The 21,455-nt window shown below is 35.4% G+C and overlaps 1 protein-coding gene across 1 annotated transcript in view; it reads right to left on the bottom strand.

Annotated features, from left to right (window-relative positions):
- The window catches only part of LOC150081642 (non-homologous end-joining factor 1-like), a 180,963-nt gene extending 159,782 nt beyond the window's left edge, over positions 1 to 21,181 (bottom strand). Inside the window, exon 1 of the mRNA XM_090379505.1 lies at positions 21,100 to 21,181. The gene's annotated coding sequence lies outside the window, so the exon portion shown is untranslated. The remainder of the gene's footprint in view (positions 1 to 21,099) is intronic.
- Between the last annotated feature and the right edge of the window lie 274 nt (positions 21,182 to 21,455).

Here is a 21,455-nt window from a genome sequence, read left to right as displayed (position 1 = left end):
CAGAAAAGCGCAAAGGAGAAATCAATTCGAAAAGATTCATTCCACGCACTGCCAAGAGGAATGCTTTGCTTTCCAAACTAGTAGGTACGAAACATTACCTCTGGATCCATTAAAAACGATCTATGATGCTATTTTATATATTTATTTGTACAGTTTTATAACAGGGTTTCCCTATTTTTAAATTTTGAAACAGGGACACACAGCGGAATGCTGGGAAACTTTCTGCAAGAGTCAAGGAAGTGATGTCAAATGTGACGTGTTATTACCATACAAGAATGATTTACTAATTAAGAAACTTAATTTGAAATAAATAAATTAATAAAAATACTCCGGTAAAAACAATATTGTGAGAAATCACCCACTCCTCATTCTTTAAGTAAACATTTAAAAGCATAGTGAAAACAACGGATTATTTATTGCTGTTTAAATGAATAAAACATGCAAACATCGAACGCAAATTTAGCCACATTTAAACATAATTCTTCCCCCTTTCCCCCTCTCCATTTCCGAATCTACACCCCTAATACTTCTTTGTATCTTATGTTTAAGTCAGGTCACGACTTTCTGAATAAGATGCCTGGTTCAGATAGCACGTATTAACACTAGCTCATTTCGCAATGGCAAAGTAGAAAAAATATCATTAAATAAAAAATATTCAAGAGAACGGCATTCGCTGAACTAATGCTATTCCCCTTCGGTTTTCCATTTCCTTGTTTTTAATGGAGACAGCAGATATTTCTTTAGGGCTGACGTTTCGTCTCATTAATTTAGAAAGTAAATTGTTCCCTGGGACACTGCATAAATGAATCCTTTCAAACTGAATTCTTCTATTAATTCGGTCAACCCTCAAGGACAGCACAGTGGATATATAATCACCATCCACACCGAGTGAAAATGGCGTGGGTTCGAATCTCATCATTGAAGCGAAGAACATTTTTTAGCGAAATATAAGGTGGCTGAGATAGTCAGTCTCAGGAGCGGGTTGCAGTTTTATTTTCAGTGTTTTATTTCAGAATCTCGGGTTTTTTTGTCCAGCAAACAAGCAAATCGAATACATACCAGCGAATACATGAAATTTAGACAAAATATACTGATGCCTTACAGCCGTAGTTGCTTTTGCGTTTGACACACACACACACACACACACACACACACACACACACACACACACACACACACACACACACACACACAAATAAATCAGTCGAACTTCAGACCAAATGCAAAAAGCTATCTTTGAGTTCTGATAAAAGATGCATGAATGTTTAGCAAAAGAAGGCTCTCAAAAGCCTAAAATTTTAAAAGGATCAGAGATGCTGTTTTCCAGATTTATTGCAAAGTTACTGTGGGCGGACGGGGATAGGGTATGAAATCAGAATTTCACGAAAGAGATCAACAAAATATGCAATAAAAATTTAGCAGCTATTCGACATTTCCTTGTCGAGTGCATTCATTTTGTGTCCAAAATCAAGGGCCGCCCCAAAAACAGGCTCAAGGGACTAAGCTCCTCCTTATGATCAATATAATGCGCATTTTTTTTACTGCTATATGATGATTAAAGCTTAATGGTTCCACGGAACACAAGTTTAGCCCTCTTCAACTGCTTTAGTCCCCTGCTTTAGAAAATCCTCGGACCGCCACTGCCCAAAACTAACCAAAGTTTCTGTAGAAGGGGGAGGGAAATTGGGTCTGTCGAAACGGAATTGTTCGTAAAACTTTCCAAGGGACTAAGAGAAAATACGCTGAAATTTTGGTATCAATGTTACATTTCCTTTTCGAGTAGATATATATATACAAATATATATATAACATCTCCAAAATCTGTCAACTAGGAATCGGGCTGTTACATGTGGACGGACGGACGAATGGAGTGAAAACAGTAGCACATTTGCGACCGCGCCTAAAAAAGGTTAGCTTGCAACATTTGGTTAATTTCAGTAAACTTTGGTATGATGTTTGCTAATCTGACTTAATTGTTAATTCAAAAATGCTAAATACTGATTACAGTTCATAATTGTAAAAGATATTTAATAAATTATAATGTATGAATAAAAGGAATACTATATTAGCTTAAATGTCTCTCCTTTGCACCTGATATGCAAAAATATCCAAGCAAAGCTCTACCTAGATGTGCCTATCTATATTAAAATTGAAAACAAAAAATAAAAATAAAACATAAATTGTAAAATACACAATAAAGTGAAAAACAAAATAAGCCTAAAATCGTTATATCACTTGCCAAAGGTCCAATTCAAACAATATGCAGTTCCATACATCGGACCTATTCGTTTGGGAAACTTTATGCCTACTGTATATATTACAAAAATACTACTTATAAAATGGTTCGAGGGGTCGAACATATAAATAAAACATAGGCAGTGCTGTAGTCATAGGCAGACATAGGCAGTGCTGTAGTCGTAAAATTAGCAGAAGGTTAAGGTGGAAACGATGTAGATATCGGTCTGACACGAGGACAGAGAGAGAGAGAGAGAGAGAGAGAGAATACAAGAAAAATAGCACCACCGCATTTAATAAATAATAATTATTAATTAAAATTTAATTAATAATTTAATATTTGATAATTAAATTTTAATTTAATAATTAATAAACGCAAATGAACAAATTAATAATTAATATTAATAGTTAATAGTTAATATAAATTATATTAATGTGGTTTGAGCAGCGTATTAACTACATGTGTGCTCGAACCACAGTCACTCAAAGTACATTTACTTTAACCAAGAATACATGCCAAAAAATAAATAAATGAAAATAACTTTGTATATATTTTTTAAAAGAGTATACACATATGCCTATAGTACACTGCATGCAGATATGATTTACATATCTGCATATGATTTATTTCGGGGAATTTACTTCGAGAAGTTTCTTGAAGGTAGCTGTGTTTATCAAAAATTGAAAAGCTGCAATTCAGAGTGCAACAGTTATTAATGAAAAATAACTCTCAAAAATCGACCTTGGCCTGAAACTCCCAAACGTCGCGTATCTTGGCCATTTAACTCGGCTAAACTGGAGCCGAGAATGCACCAATTTTCCAATTATCTCCGAAAATGGGCATACGGACATATGCAGCAGGACTGGACTATATTGAATGTTCATATTTGAACGGTGAAACTAAAATGAGTAATCGAGAACGCAAAATAAACAAATTGATTTGATGCCGATGAAGCGTGCCTCGCAGGAAGCAAGCACCTTTCTTCCCTAAGGCCGAAACATTAAATCACGATGATGTTATTTTCGCCATTAATTTTGAATTCTGTTCGACGAAAGCCCCATCAGTAGAGAAGGAATGAACACAATTTTGATGTTGCAACGTGTTCGTATTCAACTTAATTGTTAGCGATTTGGGAATATTAACTGACTTGCAGAGAGGGTTAGTCTAGCTGAGCACACGCTTAGTGTTTACCAAGTATTAATGAGTTTCCAGGTTAACATCTGCGTCGTGCTACCCATCATCCCTTTCCGCTAATTACACACTTCTATAGAAGCGACATTTCTATTAACCAAGTCGTATCGATGCGGCACACACATGGTCTAAATTTAGCACAACGGCCGCATTGAGAAAGGAACATTCGCTAAATGCTATTCACGTGTCACGGGCTACGTGTTTCAACCGACGCCATACATACAGCTTTAACCAGGAGCGTGACTCTGTCACAATGGAACACGTGTTGGGCGTGGTTTAGCATTGTTGAAGTGTCATAGTTTTATAGTCGATAATGATCTTGTCTCGCGGGTACGGGGATATGAAAGTACAGTATCAATTTACCTTTGTGCACTAGCAACTGCAATTAACACGCGCTGTCATAAATCGTATGGTATCAAAAGTGCTCTCCAACTAGAACTAGTCACCTTCATGAATTTCGTATTTGCTCAGAATAAGATCCACCCTGTTGAGCAGAATGTATATTTCTGCTAAACGAGTTGGTCAGCTGCTCCTGAATAACATTTTATGCTGCTCAAAGGCCAAATCGTCAGGCCCTACACCCGACGGAGTACAGGTTTTCCCTTCCTTTTAAACCACTAATTGAGAGATGTTCAATGCCTTTATTACATATACAGGTATATTTATTACATAGATATGTTCAATGCGTTATTACATAAGCTACCCCTAATGGTCCGAAACGTCCAGAAATAACTCATGTAATGCGCACATCAGCTAAAAGAGCCTAAGCGTTCACTAACAGCCGTTTTAGCGCTGCGGAGAACTTTCCTGTAACTTTTATAGGTTGGCATCAAGGTTGCTACTGCATGGTGTCTCTAATTGGTCTCTCATTAGTCTTTATTAATAATTTCTAACAGGTACTGGAAATGGGACAAACTTCCAAGTAATTTTCTTTAACACATTTTAGGTAATCTAACCTTCTTTAATAACAGAAAGTTAGGTTACGTAAAATGCGATAACTAGCGCTTAGTTTCCAATTTAGGAAACATAAATGTTATTAAATAAGGTTAGGTTACCTATAGAGTACTTTAGGGCAAGAGCCTCGTGCTACGTAGTAGAATGACTAAGGTATAGGTTAGTGCAATGGCATCAGTTTAATTTGTAGCCATCTACCATAGTAGTTGAATTGGCATCGTTTTTAAAATGATGCCCACCCACCGATGAGGTTCCAATAAGCTTCGAACCGGTGCCGTCTGGGTGGTGGTGGTACCGCAGAGAATTAGTAACATTAGTCTTCTCCACTGGTGAGGCGTTACTTATTCGAAGAAGTGCAATACCATGGCAACTCGTTGTGAAGGTATTCACAATATGAGATACAATTAAAACAATGCCAATTCAACTACTTTGGCAGATGGCTACGAATGAAACTGATGCCATTGCACTAATTTATGTTAGTCATTCTACTACGTAGCACGAGGCTCTTGCCCTAAAATACTCTATAGGTAACCTAACCTTATTTAATAACATTTATGTTTCCTAAATTGGAAACTAAGCGCTAGTTATCGCATTTTACGTAACCTAACTTTATGTTATTAAAGAAGCTTAGAGTACCTAAAATGTGTTAAAGAAAATTACTTGGAAGTTTGATTTTAGACATAACTGCTATTAATGATCGTAGAACTCTGAGGGAGAGAGAGAGAGATTGTTAAGATATCGACCTACCATATGAAAATTACGGGGAGGTTCTCCACAGAGTTCAAAGAGCCGTTTAATAAACTCTTAACCGCCGATCTCTAAAATTTGTGGAGTTGCGCTCCACTGTGCGAATCTGATGTTATTTGCCCGTGATGAAGAAAACAAAAGTGTCTCACACTCGGCACCATTGAATCGCGGAGAAACCCCTTGTGCCGTTTGACACTAAACACACACTCGGCACCAGTGGCATCCACGTCTTTAAAAATACTGCAGTCCATTATATAAAATGTATCATTCGCTATAGCTATTAACAAAAATTTATGATTAATGGACGCAGGGATGGCTAATCATTCAGTACTTTGATTATTGCTGCTTACTGGCGAATAGAATTCTTATATATATCACAGGATGTTACAAGTTAAAAGCACCAGGGTCTGACTGGCTTATTTTTAGCTTTAGACAATTTATTGTCTGGATTTTTTTTTTTTTTTTTTTTTTTTCCTGTCGTATTTGAGTTGAAAATTTTTATGTTAAAATTGGGCTAAATGATGCAGTTTCAATTATCTTTCCAAAGACTGCCGAAACTTCCCTAAGATGGAAGATGGACCTAAATTACAGATTACATATTATATCTGTTCTGCATTTTAATATTTTATCAAATATTAAATAAATATTGCGTTCATCACAATTTGTTAACAGATTAACAAATGTGTCAAAGCCTGCCACTACCACCATCTTTACTTCCGATCGCACATTCCGGGAGGTGGGACTAACTTTAAGGAAGCGGGAGAGAAAGACAACTAAAATTTGCTGCTTATGATCAAATGCGTTTCTGCCTGCGATGACAGATTAGAAAATAGAGAAAAGAGAGGCCTATTAGCGGATGTAATTTCTAAAATTGTACTGTAGTGCTAGAGCGTAAAATAATGCTGTTATCAAATTTATGTTGTTAAAATAATACCCTAACTGTCTCTGAAGTTATGACTGCTTTTAAAATTTCTGTCACAATATTATAAAAACAAAAAGAAAGAGAAAAAAACAACCCAATATTTGATTTGCGAAAATTGGTTTCCCAATATGGGATGGTATAAACAGTTTGAATATAATTTCATCTGAAACGCAATAAAATGAAAAGAAGAAGAATTTAGCTAAACAGTTCTACAGGCTTTTATTTATAACACCACATGTGGCATTTTATCTAACATCGCATATATCTGCTATCAAAAAACTCTGTTTTCCGATATTTGGGCACGAACACATGTTTTTCTCTGACACCATTATTAAATTCAAAAAGGATTACATTCGGAAGAAAAAACATCTTATTTTACATTTGAGAAAGCATATATGTGCTTTGGCTTCTACGTCCTTATTACTTGAAAAATAAGCTTTGATGCAACTACATTGAAATTTCTGAATCTGATATTTTGGTCAGAACTGCAAATTACGAAGATGTGATTATGCATCGTGCGCAACTAATTACAACTTTAACCGATATAGGAAGATGTAACATAAAAAAAGAAAATGGAATACCGGATTTAGGAACCTCTCTGAAACGTATTTTTCGAACTTTTTATGCAAGCAAGGACTCTTGTAGAAAAACGAACACGAATTTATACTACGAAACTAATGGAGAAAATCAATGCTGCAATTGAAAGGTACGGCTCTGCTACTAGAGTACCGAGATATTATAATTTTCAAAATAAAATCAAATCATAAATATAAGAAAAAGACAAAGCAACACCTACATCCACAGGGAATGATTCAGAGACAATTTTGTATATATCAAATGTCAATGGATGTCGCTCTACGGTCCGAACACAAAGAAAATAAAAACTGAAGCCTAAACTAAAAATCTCAACTTTTGCCATGGCACCGCCCTCTGTTGTTAAAAACAGCAAACATAACGAACAAACCGAACGTTAACCCAGCCAATCGACGAAGATCTAAACCAAACGGAAATATGCAAATTACGCTGAAAACTACATCATAATAAGCAAAATTAATATAAAAAAATTTATAATCGAGTGATCAACGCAAACCAAATGACAGAATAAATTAAAAGATAATCAAGAAAACAATTGTTTTATAAGTTAATGGTATTTGTATTTACAAACAGTTTTTGATAATTTCAGTTGTTTTGTCAAATAAATCAATTATAAAACCAATTTTCTCGTTTCACATTTCATACTGTCCAACTTGACAGATAATCCTGAAATTAAAAGAAATTTATTGTATCTGATGGTAAAACGTATTTTTATTTCTCAATTAATTTATTATTTGGAAAATTCAGAGACAATTTTGTAAATTAACTTAGGGCAAGTAAAATAGCGCAGAAAATTTAATTTAAATATTTATTTATTTTTATTAATTAATTTTTTTTTTTTTTTTTTTGTTTCCTGGGAAATTGTACAAAATGGATAAGACAAGTTTGGAATAGGATGCCAAAAGTGTGCTTTTTTTTTTTTTTTTTTTTTCTTTTCCTTATATGCGGCATCTGGAAAATTAATCTCGATAAGATGTCACCAATTCAACATTTATGTTAATTTTCCTCAAGACTTATGTTTCCCTCACATTTCCGTAACAGTAAAGCAAAAAAAAAAAAAAAAACACAAAAAAACCTAACATTTATTGATTCCCATTCATTCCCAAAACTATGATAAAAAAAAAGTTAAAATGTACGCACTGAGTTACACTTTAGGGGCGTTAGCAAACAGTAATAATTCATCATTTATTAAAAAAAAAAAAAAAAAAAAAGAACAAAAAGAAAACTCCTTTTATACACGAACCTAGAACATTGCGTTTATATGCATCCGCCATGTTGCTCATTTGTTCCTCAACTCAGGGAACAATTGTAACATAATATCCAATGTTATGCGGTATATGGATAGCCTACGTCATATGCATGAAAGAAAAAAAGAAAATAACATTGCCAGAATTCTATCCTTCCAATATTAATAAAATATTGAATGGCTCGACAAATATTTCTAAGCACCAAATATGTAATTTCATGAAAATCAATCCACTGGGAGCCAAGTTATTACATGCGGACGAACAGGCGGACATAGTGAAGACAACAGGCGCTACACGCATATATGTTAATGCACCTGAAAAAAGAATGAAGATTGGATTTTCTCGTTGAAGGATAGCAATATAGCAAGTAACGAAAATGACAATTACACGTGCAAGAGCTCATAACAACATCCTTTCAACTTCTAAAAATACAATCGCCGGTTTCATCAGAATATTACATACCTGCTATTTAGTGAAGAATCAGAATTATGATTTAAAAGGAAAAAAAAAAAAACATAATCTAAATTCTCTCTCTCTCTCTCTGAGCAAAACCGAGAGGGCGAAAACTTTTCTTTCCTAGGAAGTGATACTTGAAATGCTACTCTTGTAATGCAACACCAGAACCACTCATGAACAAACATCCTGCCAAGTTCCAAATGCTGAAATGCTATGCGAACTTGAATGGAAACTTAAAGGAATTAAAAAAATTTTAAAAAATCATTAAAAACGCAAAAATTTTATGGATTGGTAGAAAAAAGGAAGCTGGTTCAATAAACAGTGCGAACGCGGAAACCCGAGTTGAAAACTGAAGTTCTTAATTACGTCTTAGGCCATGCGTGAAGATAAACAACCCGTATATATATGTTCATAGAAAACTGAAATATACCTTACGGATTAATCGCCTACCGGAAATTGCCCGTTCGCTATCAGCGTCAAGAAACATTTTAAATGACTGTCGACAGAATTTATTTATTATGGTATTACTTTGATAATCCCAGTCTTCCGAATGCCTATAATGAAAGTGGTATTCAATTAATAGTGCGCTGTATTGCAGCCATTTCCAAAGTTCGCTGAGAACGTTTATGAACAATTAACGTGGCGTACTTGTTTCACCAGTCACGTACATGGCGTGTTTGACAGCAAATGCGCCAACAACGGACTACGGGCAATATATTAAAGTAAAGAGCACGCCACGTGAATGAGACAGTAGCTCTTCCATTTCATTGGTCTCTAAGTGCATTGGAATAGATTAACGATTAGGAATTGCGGAAAAAGGGTAGGTGTTTTATCATCATAAAAACGCCCCACAACTGGTTTAATTTAAGTAACCGTTTCACGTAGCCAGATTAGAGAAGCTATAACTCACTGCCAATTGAATGCTATCTGCCGTAGTCAGCTGACAAGAATAGAAAAATAGTCAAACCACTTACGAACACGAAGCCTATAAAGACTAGAAAGCCGCAAACTAAAAAGGATCAAGAAAATCCTTTATTTGAAGGACTTCTGTCCAGAAATGAGTTACTGAAATCAAGCTTCTGCGCAAAGAATTCAAGCAGATATTTGCTAATAAACAAACGTAAGAGTCTAATTCCATGTATGGAAAAAGGCTTTAATAATTTCGGTTAAGTTCTTAACGAATAAATTTAAAATCAGGACTAAATTATTCATAATAACAAAATCAAAAGGGTTTTAGGCTTTTGATTTTTAATAAAAATCAATTTAGGACGATTTCCATGAGTTTTAGCCCTGGAAACGCCCTTTGATTTTCAGTAAAATCCAAAGGGCTAAAAAGCCTGGAAACAAAAGAACGAAACTGTCTGCTGGTACGTACAGGGGAAAATGCTGCTTTTACGTGCTCTAAAATATTGCCAATAGTTTTATCGTCAATAAGTTTTATTACCAATAATAAACTTTAGTGCGCAATATTTTATGCAAAAAGCTAGGGCTACTGACATTTTTCTTGCTGATAAAAGTTGCCGAGCGTAAGATATTCGGCATACGAGTTTCTCCGATATGTGATCCTACCATCAATACGTTTGATCACATCATTATTGCAGAGAATGGAGGCAGTAACTCATTAAAAATAAAGGCTCGAATGAATTAAGAGTAGCAGGATCGTTATTACGAAAAATGAGGACAGAATACTCGCAGAAACAGCTAATAAAAGACGGTTCCAAAAAATAAAAATAAAAAAAAAAATTGTTGCAGAAACTGCATATCAAAAATTGGCTGTGGTCGCTACTAAAAATGATTAGAGAAAATGAGCAGTGTTACCGTGAGAGAGAAAAAAAAAAAAAGGTTAAAATTTGGACATGTCCGTAAAATACGTAAAAAAAATCACTTCCCTAAATATACTATACTAAAGAATTCTAAGAGGTTCAAAGGGAATAAGGTATACTTCAGAGAAAAAAGTACTTTCTTTTTAACAAAAAAAAAAAATCTTCTTTTAGGGAATAATTAACAAGATGTGTGTACTTTATCAATTTACATGACATTTCGGCTTTATTAACATCCAGTGGAGAAATTCAATAAATTTTCGCACGTAACAATAAAGGTCGCCATTATATCTACAGCAGAGAGGGAAAAAAATAGGCGGCTCAAGATCCCTGACAAGGCATGCTCTTCCATAACGTTAATAAGGAGTGGGAAGTCAAGTGAGTGATCTAAAGCAAAGCTCTGTTGTTTTTTTTTTTTTTTCCCTACTTCAATCATGCAGCTGAAGTAGTTTTATAATTTGGCTATAATGGCAGGCAAAAATCTTGATTGTGTGGAATTAAATCTATTGTCTGTAAGTACGTGTCAGTAAGTCACTATTTATTGAACCATAGATTTAATGAAGCATATATTTTTACACTTACGTTTTCGTGCCCACGTTGGCCATTTTTTGTCTCTCTTCAAAAGTTAAGTAAAACTGGTCACCAGCTCACACAAGCGCTGTTTGAACTGCCACATTTTTATAATTTGCAAGAGAAGTCTGCGATAAGTTATGAAATTAGTACTGAATGAAAGATAGAGGAGAGAAATTTAAGGTTATAATGCGATATGGCCTCGGAGAAATTATAACACGTTTGTTGGACTACCTTTTCCTTTCATCTGCTTTTGCGGCAAGCAGGATTTAAACCGCATAATGCAACGGTCTTAATTATCATATCAGAGCTTACTTTTGCAATTCACTTTTTCAGTGTCTGGCAGTCTCTTTCAGTCAGCTTCGATTTTCTACGTTTTATCAGTTTTTGCTTTTCCATGCTTGGTGAATGCAGACATCACTTTCGATACAGTTGCTTTTAACATTAGTAGAGGCATATCATACACGAAAGCAAGCTTATACAGCATCTGGCAAAAAAAAAAAAAATTCATATTTCCCAATCCACTCATTCTAAATGTTTGTCTAGTTCTGCCTTGAATTTATTTAAGCTATCAACTTCCACGATGGAAGTTTGTTCCAGCAATCAACTATGCTGGCTAAAGGCAAATTCCCACACATTTTTGCGATAACTGTCTTTCCTCAATTTCAGTTTATGCACCCTCAGGTTTGTAATGTGAGCAAGAGGAAGAATCCCATCAGCTTTGAGCCTGCCCATTCAAAGCCTTATACACCTGAATCAGATCGCCTCGCAGGTGCCTCCAGACGCTTCAATTTGCAGAACTTAAGCCTTTCTTTGTAAGATCACCCCTTTGTTCCCCTCACCAGTCTTGTTGCCCTTCTCTGTACTCGTTCTAGCAACTGTACATCCTTCCTAAAATTGTAGCTTCCACACCTGTACGCAGTACTCAAGGTGTGGCCTGACCATTGCCTTATACGATGGAATAATCACCTCCTTATCCCTGCTCGCCAAATTCCTGTACATCATTGATAATACCCCATGACCTAATCTGGCAGCCTGTCTGCACTGCGCAGAAAAATTCATATCTGACTGCACAATTACCCCAGGTCTCTTTCATTCTCCACTACCCTGAGTGTAACACCACCCAGTTGGTACATTTCTCTGGGGTTACTGCTACCCATATGCAGTACTTTGCAATTGTCAATGCTAAACTTCAGTTGCCACTTCCCAGCCCATCTGCCCAACTTCTCAAGGACCTGTTGTAGCAGCATACTGTCATTACTGTTATTAACAACCTTACCAACTTTTGTATCATCTGCAAACTTTGACATTAAGCTTGATATATCTTCATCAATATCATTAATGAATACAGAAAACAACAATGGACTCAACACTGAACCCTGAGGGACTCCACTAATAACATTAGTCCACGAAGAGCAGTGTCCATTGATTACCACTCTCTGTCTTCTCCCCCTCAACCGTCCCTTTATCCATAGCAGCAATTTGCCTCCAATGCCACACTGCTCCAATTTGTTCAGCAGTCTTCCATGCGCAACAGGATCAAAAGCTTTCCAGAAATCCAAGTACAGTATATGATATCAAAATTATTTTTTGCATCCAGTTCCTTGGTGACGACGCCATAGTACCCAATCAAATTGATCAGGCGAGACTTCCCCTTAACAAACCCATGCTGTATTCGAGCTATAACTGCAGTCTTGTGTATATGATCCTGCAATGTTTCTTTAACCAGTTCCAGTTTCCCCGGAACACAAGTTAAACTAACAAGTCTATAATTACTCGTGTCACCTTTTGAACCCCCTTTGTGAATTGGTGATACATTTGCACACCTCCAGTCCATGGGGACCGGAGGTGTGCAAATGTATCACGACTTCTCCTGAGTCCAAGGAAGCTCTCATAATTATGGCTAAGGGTTTCCTTTCTTCCTTTGCCACCTCCTTTAATATAACTGGATAGATCCCATCCACTCCAGGTGCCTTTCTTGTTTAACTTCAACAAATTTTCCTCCACTTTGCTCTCAGTTATTACAAAATCATTTAACTCCTGTTAGATTTTGATAAACATCTGGGCCTTTCCTCCTTGAATGTGTGAATCATGTATGAACTCCTCATGTGTGAATGTAGATGCAAAATATTAATTTAGTTTGTTAGCTACCTGAGGAGGATCATCGACAATTGATATCAAGTGGACCAATCTGATTCATCCCCTTCCTTCTAGAGTTTAAATATATAAAGATATCTTCGCTGTTTTTCTTTGCATCTTTTGCCAAAGATTTCTCATAATTAGCCTTCGCCTGCCTAGCCTCCTTTGTAACTTGGTTACAGATCAACTTGTATCTATCATAGGCTTCTGTGTCACGTGTTAATTTGTATGTATCCCATGCATTTTTCTTCTCTGCCATATGTCTGATTAGTTCATCTGACATCCATTTAGGCCTAAACCTTGAACAATATTTCTTAGTTGGTATGTAAAGCCTAGTAGCTTCCAAGATTAATTCCTTGAATGCTTCACATTTAGAATTTTCTGTTGTTAACATCATCAGTTGGTCCCACTGTATAGAATTTTCAAAATTTCCGAGTCACTTTTACGAAAGCAAAAACCCTTCCCTTTACCCCTGATGGCAGTTACCTCTTTAAGTAAATCCCACATCAATATATTGTGATCACTGTCAGTGATCTGTAAATTCTTAATTAATGAATAATCACTGCTGATAATCAAATCAAGATTATTACCTCCTCTGGTTGTCTCTTGAACATGCTGCTGCTGCAGAAAATAATCATCCAATAAATCCACAAAAGCCGTGTTTATAAGACACTCTGATTTACTGGCCCACTCTATTTCTCTCTATAATTGTTCATTGCACTCATCAAAGTCATTAGGCCTATAACAAACTCCGGATACATTAAACAAATCAGTTTAATCACTGTTTTAATCACTGATGCCCCTGCTAAACGTGCAGCAACAATATGATCTCTTTGAAATTGAGATAGATGGCACACTTTCTTCATGCATCCTCTAAATATTACCTCTAAATAAACTTCAGCTTTTATCGTCTTTCCTTCGGAGTACTACCGGCAAGAAACAAAAAAAAAAAAACAACAAAACCATCGCTGTATATTCGCAAATATTTATTATACGGTTATTATAAAACCCACTACTTTCATATCAGGTGCTTCCATTATTTTAAAATACATATAGACTGCAATTAAAACTGCTTGGTTGATAAGCAGAAATTTTTAGCACGTGAAATTTTTGTTGTATTTTATTTTTAAACAAGACACGTGAGTATGCGCATGCATATAGTTATTATGCATTTTGAAATAACGTTATTAAAAGCGAATAAATTTTTACTCACTAATAAAACATCATACCCTTAAATTACTCAGAAATATGAAAACAAAAAATATATATAAAAGTGGCAAAAAATTCAATATTTCTTTTTCTCTTACGTACTCTTCGCAAAAACCAAAAATAGTCACCCAACATTCCCAATTCTTCCATCCGTCCATTTATATCTAGGCACACAAAAGAAGCCCTGCACACAATATATAGTTCACAATTTTCATTTCTCTTTGTAACAAAGTAAAAAAGAAATTCTCGTACTGTCAGCTAACGAATTCCATTCTTGCAGTGTCTGATTACAGAAGTTCTGGCTAGAACAGACGTTTCGATATTCTATTTCATTTTTGCTGCTCCTCGACAAATCCGAGATTTTTGTAAGAGAGAAACAGCAGCCTTCGTTATGGATGGTTGGTTCACGCCTTACCATGGGATTGCGGACGCCATGCTATTTTTGTCTTTCACCAATTCAAAGAGGTTCACATAGCACGATATGCAGCATAACATTCACTGGTCAATTCTGTCTTCACATTCCAAGGCATCCAAACCAAAACAGAAATGAAAAGAATATCTAACTGTTATGAGACATTGTGATTTTGGTAAATTGTCCACACATATACACAACAAAAATTGTCACCGGTGAAGGTTTAAGTTTTAAAAATTCGACTGTTTGCCTTAACTCATATAGTTTGAGTTATTTATTTGTTTTTTCAAACAGTATGAATTAAGGCAACATTCCAAACAACGCAGCTTTTTTCCTAATTTGCATAATCCTCTGCGAATGCCTTCCGTGCTGCATTCCGTTGAAATAATAACTACATTATCACGCAGAGCGAGTTTTTGCTATGACCTGCATCATTTAGTCCGCCCCTACATTAGTCTCACAGACTAAGTGTGGGAGCAGACCCTGTGAATCAACAGGAATTTCATGTTTTTAATGACGTTCTGCCGCTGTCACTGCGAGCGATTCGAAACAGTGATGGGCATAATCGAGAGGTTATAATCGATTATTTCAGTCGATAATGTCCATCACTAGTTCGAACCCACGCCTTTTCCTCATAATGTGGAAGGAAGGAAGGTGATCGTTGTCACTGTACTAAACAGCGAGGGAAGACTTTTTTTCTAAAACAAGAAAATGTTTTGACGTTAAAAACGTTTTTACTGGCGTTATTCCAAAAATTTTGTAACGAAAAACCGTCATGCGAAAAGCGTTACGAAAATTTATTCCAGTTTAATTTATCCTCTACTGGACCAAATTTAATGAATTTTTGCACGGAGCTTCATCTTAGCTCTATACTAGAGGAAAAACTTTCAAACCTCTGAAAATTGCGGTAGTTTTTTCAGGATAGTGGAAAATATGAACATGTGATCAAGGAAATTTTTTCACGTAATAAAAGGGATAATGTGGACGTATAGCATATCGTTGGAAAGCTAAAGAATTTAGGAACAGAAATATTAAAGTTTTAAGAGACAAAAAAAAAAAAAAAAAAAAAAAATCGGAAACTGGGAAATGCGTTAATTCGAAAACGCATCTGGTTTCAAGTCACCTGGTGTTTTCAGATTGAAAGTAATACTGTATTTTTTTCTTTACAATTAAACTGTGAGGCTGGACATGTCATCAGATCTTTCGATAAATTTAGTCGTGAACTAAAGTCTCTTCAATGTAAAAATTATTTATCCTACTTTAATCATCACAGACCAATACTTTCAGTAACCGATGTGTAATTATTATTAATAAAATAAAAACATTGTTGTATTATTATCCATTAATTTTATTAATATCTGAAAATTAAACGTTTTTAACGCCTGCCGATGACTGTTAAATGTAAAACACGTTAAATATGCTAGCGGCAGAACACATTATGGTCCTGCTACAGAATTTTTATTTATTATTTTTAATCTTTTTATATACTGTTTTATGATTTCCTATTACGTTAAAAGTGGAATACAATAATAAGTTAAATGCTCAATATTGTAACATTTACATGTGTGTGGGAACAAGGCTTTGAATGTACCGAAGTGCACCGGAACACTGTTCTGGTGCACTTCGTCACACACATCGGTAATGATGGGTACATAATTGATCGGTAAAAATAAGATATTTTATTAATGAGAATTTTTCTTAAAATTTTCCCTTTTGATTCCTGGATGGTGCCCTAAATGACCAGTACGTGAGGCCAGTCTCTTAATCTAGCCCTGGTAAATTACAGTTCTTTTCGAAAGAAATTCTAACAACAAAATTCTACCAAAGTCCATCAAACTACAGATTTAATGAATTCCAGTTACATTCAGCAGAACACTGAGGCGATAGATTCGGTTCTGATCAAGATAAAGACAGCTTTCGGTACAGAGGCGAGGGAGAGGAAGTGTACGGTAGTATACATATCTTTAATGGCCTCAGAAGGTAATGGCCAAACCTGCAGACACAAAAGAAATTAGTGCCTTGTCTAGGTAATGACGGGAGACCTTTCTTAAACTTCCTTAGTCTCCGGAAGTCGGAGCGAACTAAATGAGCGGCACAAAGCGGAGTTTCTTTGGCAAATCGGTTAACGTTTCTTTCTTTATTTTTTTCCTCTCACTTCCTGCAACATCACATTAGGACGAAGCAATCAAGGAAGAATCAGACTAGATAGTTGAGCCCAGAGATGCTTTGTAGCTTTGGGAAATTAGGGTTTTCTTCAGGCTCGCGCACTTAAGGACGAATGCTATTCGTCTTCTACCGTACGAAAACCATTTAAACATTAGACAATATCTGTTGGGAACTTACCTTTTTAGCATCCCTTTTAGAGCAATCGATTTGTTGAATCTGCATACGAGCGATTGTAATTTAGTACACCAATCTTGTTTTGATACAGCATTTAATTTGTTGCTGGTAAGCTTTGTTCTCTCTCCTGTTGTTCCCTTGATAATAACGACTTCGTATTACGACTTAATAAACTCCCTCCTTCTTACGGCAGCTGGGCCATTTCCGTCAGCACATTACAGTTCTGGATTCTCTGAATTTCATCCAAGAGCCGTTATGAATAAGACTTCGTTAGAGGCTTTTTGAAAGTATCCAAGGAAGCATCCTCATATAATTAACTCAGAATATGATAAACAGAACCCATTAATAAATCATTGCAGCACATTCGAAAAGAGTTCAAAAGAATAAATAAATAGCGTTTCACTTAAAATAAAACCCGGTCACAGTCGGTTCATTAAGTTCTGTATGCAATTGTATTATAGAAAACAGTGGAAGTTTATTTTAAAAATACAAATGCAGAATTTTAAAGATTTTCAAAAAGGTTCTTTCTAAACAAAGGTCACATTATAGCATATTGCAATGAAGTTATAATTTTTCATTGCTTCCAATAAAGCAATGAAAAATTGGATTCCAACGAATCCAATAAAGGATTATTTGTAGTAGCCATCTAAACAAAATCGTAAAGAAAAATATCCAAATACGTAGTTCACTAATAGCCTGTCTGCACTGCTCAGAGAACTTCATGTCAGAATGTACAATTACCTCTAGGTCTTTTCCTACAATGAACTTTGTATAGAATAGATAAATTTATGAGAAGGGGAGGGGGAAGAGATAAAATGCCATGAAGATGACAACATTTAGTGGCCTGGAGTTAAATAAAAATGTCGTCCATTTTTCCGAAAATTGACTTGCCCTTTATTGTAAACCTAAAGTTACCGTTGAAGATTTTCGTTCTTGTTGGAGTATAGCCTGTTTGCTACTTGTGACTCGTTTAGAGGAGGGGACAAAATTAAGGGATCGAAATGGAAAATTTATGAAACGGAACGCTCGTTAATAAAATATGTTATTTTAATAACCAATTATTGCATGACATTACCAATTCATGTGTCGAACTGGAACGGCGTTTCGGTCCATTCCGTGTCCTGATTCAAATCCTCCCAGAGGTTGGAGGAATTCTTAAAGTCTGTATAACGAAGTTACACCAGAAACTTTCCATTCTTAGGTTTAGCTTTAGGAGAAAAATTATGTATTTGGTTATCGCCTACGTCAAAAAGACAGCCTTATCGCTAATCGGAAATAAATACAAATAAATACATATACGAAACTTGGCGGCATATTAAACACCGTTTCGCAAACCGCAGACAGATTTGTAAAACTGTACCGCTGCTCATAACAAAAATTCACATTACTTTTTACTCACCCACACACAAAACATGTTCTAAAGGTCACTGTTTTTTTTTTTTTTTTTTGTTTTTTTTTTAATGTAACTGCATCTAGAATATTGTGTTCAAGTCTGGAGACCGCAAGAGATATAGAAAGGAAGAGATATAGAAAAGGGTTCAAATACGGGCAAACAGATTGGTGAGAGGTGCTAATCGAGGTCCATTTGAAGAACGGTTCAAAAAGTGCGGATTGCAAAGTTTGACAACTAGATAGGTTATAGGGGACCTGAAGTGTGTATAAAGCCCCGAGGGGAATCATTAAAATCAATGAGGGAGGTATATTTTAACTGCCATTTGAAAGAAGAACTAAACCGCACAAATACTACAAAATTTTGGAGAGTAACATTCATTCCACAAGACTATTGAATGTTGTAGATTACTAGGATGAATTGCGTACAACAGTGGTCGTGGCTGATAGTTTGGTAAAGTTCAAAGCGGAACTGGACATACATTTTTGGCGACGGGGGGAAGGGTGTGAATGATAGATTTTTTTTTATTATTTATTTTATTTTTAGGCAGATGCAGAAAAAGTCTGTTTCCTTGCATCATTTATCCATTATGATACTGATCTATTCAACAAACTTCGTACATGGCAGCTATGAACTGCCATGTATGAAGGGTGAGGGGAGAAGTTAAACCCGGCGCACGTGCTAATGCCAGCTCTGCTTGGACTTTTATAACGTGACAAGCAGTGCACTTGAATTGGAAATTGGTAGCTGACTGAAACCATAAAATCATGGGTTTTCGTCGTAAAACAATTCTTGCTTTGATTAAAGGCTTTTTAATATTGCAAATAGCTAAACGAGGTTTTGTCCCCTTTGGAATGCTTTTTCGGTGCATTTCAAAGATCAGAAAAATGAGGCGATATCTGCATGCATAAAATTTCTTACTTACGCGAGAATTATTTGAATATCTTATTTTTGTCTTTGCAGTGTAAAGACGGAAGATATTTGCAATTAATAAACTGGACGTGTTGTTAGAAGTAGAGAATAAATTGGACAAGACAAACGAACGCTTACTTAGTAATATTACAAATTTAATTTACTGCCGAAAGGCAAGTTCATTCTTATTCGTTATTAAAAAAAGAAAAGGGTTTTTGTTTTTCTCTCTCTTTTTTTTTTTTTTTTTTTTTGTTTTTGGAATTACAATTGTTAAGAAAATTTTAATTATGCGTTTCGTTTAGGAAAAAATGCTTTCTGAAATGTCGCTCTTTCTGAAATGAATTTGCGTTGAATTTTTTTTTAAACCTCTGATATTACTTTAACTTCGTTTTTTCTTTCTCCCCACCCCCCTCTTTCTCTTTAGCTTACGTGTGGTCAATTTTCTACGTTGTTAAAATGCATATGGATTCGGTCATATTACATGCACAAAATGAACGTAGAATGTGATAGAACTAAGGTTCGATTTCGCGGGTCAATTTTCACAAACAATTCTAAAGCATAATACACTACACAAAACGTAGAAATATGAACGAGATGTACCGATTTTTAAAATTTTATCCCTAGTGGTTTAGCAGTTCTGGAGAAGAACGTTTCAAAATTAATCACTAACAACTGAACTTTTAAAATGACTAAAAGACAGTGCTTGAGGTTAAAAATGTAAATAACCAGTTCAATTTTTTAAATGTAAACACATGACATTAAAAAAAAAATCACAGCAAATGTGTCACGTACTGTAAAGTCAATTTTAAATTCCAGCCAAGAATAATATTAGAGAAAATGTCAATGAATGTGCTTAGAGAAAAAAACTTTCACTTTGGAGGATATATAACAAAAAAATTCTTCTTACACACTCATAACAAAGACGCCTTAAGTTTCGTTTTTGTCGCCATTATAACTGGTCATGCAGTTGAGAAGGGTAGGGTAAAATCTATTGTACGTGCACATCAGCAAGTAGATTAAACGAAGATTTAATAATACATTTCTCCATAGATTTAATGAAGCGTACACTTTTCCATCTGTACCCACACTGGGCATTTTCTGTCTCTCTTCGCTCTCAGCTGTTGTAAAGCGACGTCAAACTTGTCACAAGCGCTGAATGACCAGCCACAAAACGCTTATAATTTGCAACAGCAGTTCGAGTTAAATTGTAAAGTTTTCTAAATAATCGAGAACACCGAAAAGAGAGATTCAAGATCTAAAGACAAATGCCATCGACGATACGAGTGCTGGATTGCAATCTTAATATTTCTGGACTGTAAAATTTTTGTTTCACAATCTGAATTTTAAATAATTCCAGATTGTAAATTACTGGATTTTACAGATTCCTGTGTTATACCGAAAGTGTGGATAATTTAAGACTTAACTGTGAAAAATTAAGGAAATAAATAAATAATTATATCTTTAATGGATATTTTTAAACATATTCAGAGAACACAGTATAGTAAAATGGGAGATCACCTTATATGAAGCACTTGTATTACAACAGAAACAATTTGAAAAGGAGTGATGCAAAATGAAAGTATTGTAATATGTAACTGCCGGCTCTTTTGGCGATCAAAATAGAATAAATTAATTTAATAATAACCATAATGGTTTTAGAAATGTGTAGGCCCCACTTGACTGTACCAGTGGGGCCTACACTAAGTTCGAAGGCCTTAGGTGGCCGCGTACCCTGTTTATGCTTAAATCCGTCACTGCCCCAACTTGCTTAATCATCTCAAGTAAACTACAAATATTCTCTCGACCTTTCTTCCCGTATTGCTGTTTTTTTTTTTTTTTTCGTAGTTATTTTAATATTAATCTCATAACACTGCCATAAACAAAAAACAAAGTTCTTCCTTCCGTGACACTTTCATGCGAGCAAAACTAAATGAATAAGGGTAGAAACTTTCATTCCTACCTTGTAGTTTCCTTAAACTGATGGTGCTGTTATAGCTACAGGTTTCCGTATTCCCTATAATTAGGACTAATTGATCACCTAAACAACCGCAGGATTCATGTAAATTTCACGAGCCGCTAAAATTCCACGAGCAAGCAATCAGCTATACGGGGCATCGACTTGGAGTGCATCAATTATTTAAGAAACTACTCCACCGCCGCCTTCAGTTGAGAAAACTGTTTACGATGTGCACGAAGAGCTGATAAGCAGAGATAACCGCCTTAAATATTTCGGATGAGGGTTTATTTTTAGACTTGATGGTTATTGGAAGTGGAATTGCTGGAGTCCAGCGTATTACCTTTACCACGCATAATAAA

The sequence above is a fragment of the Mastigoproctus giganteus genome, chromosome 8 (genome assembly GCF_048544385.1).
Source record: "Mastigoproctus giganteus isolate SK-2022 chromosome 8, ASM4854438v1, whole genome shotgun sequence".
NCBI lineage: Eukaryota > Metazoa > Arthropoda > Arachnida > Uropygi > Thelyphonidae > Mastigoproctus > Mastigoproctus giganteus.
Note: the sequence above shows the minus strand (reverse complement) of the source record. Positions and strands in the feature narration are given on the sequence as shown.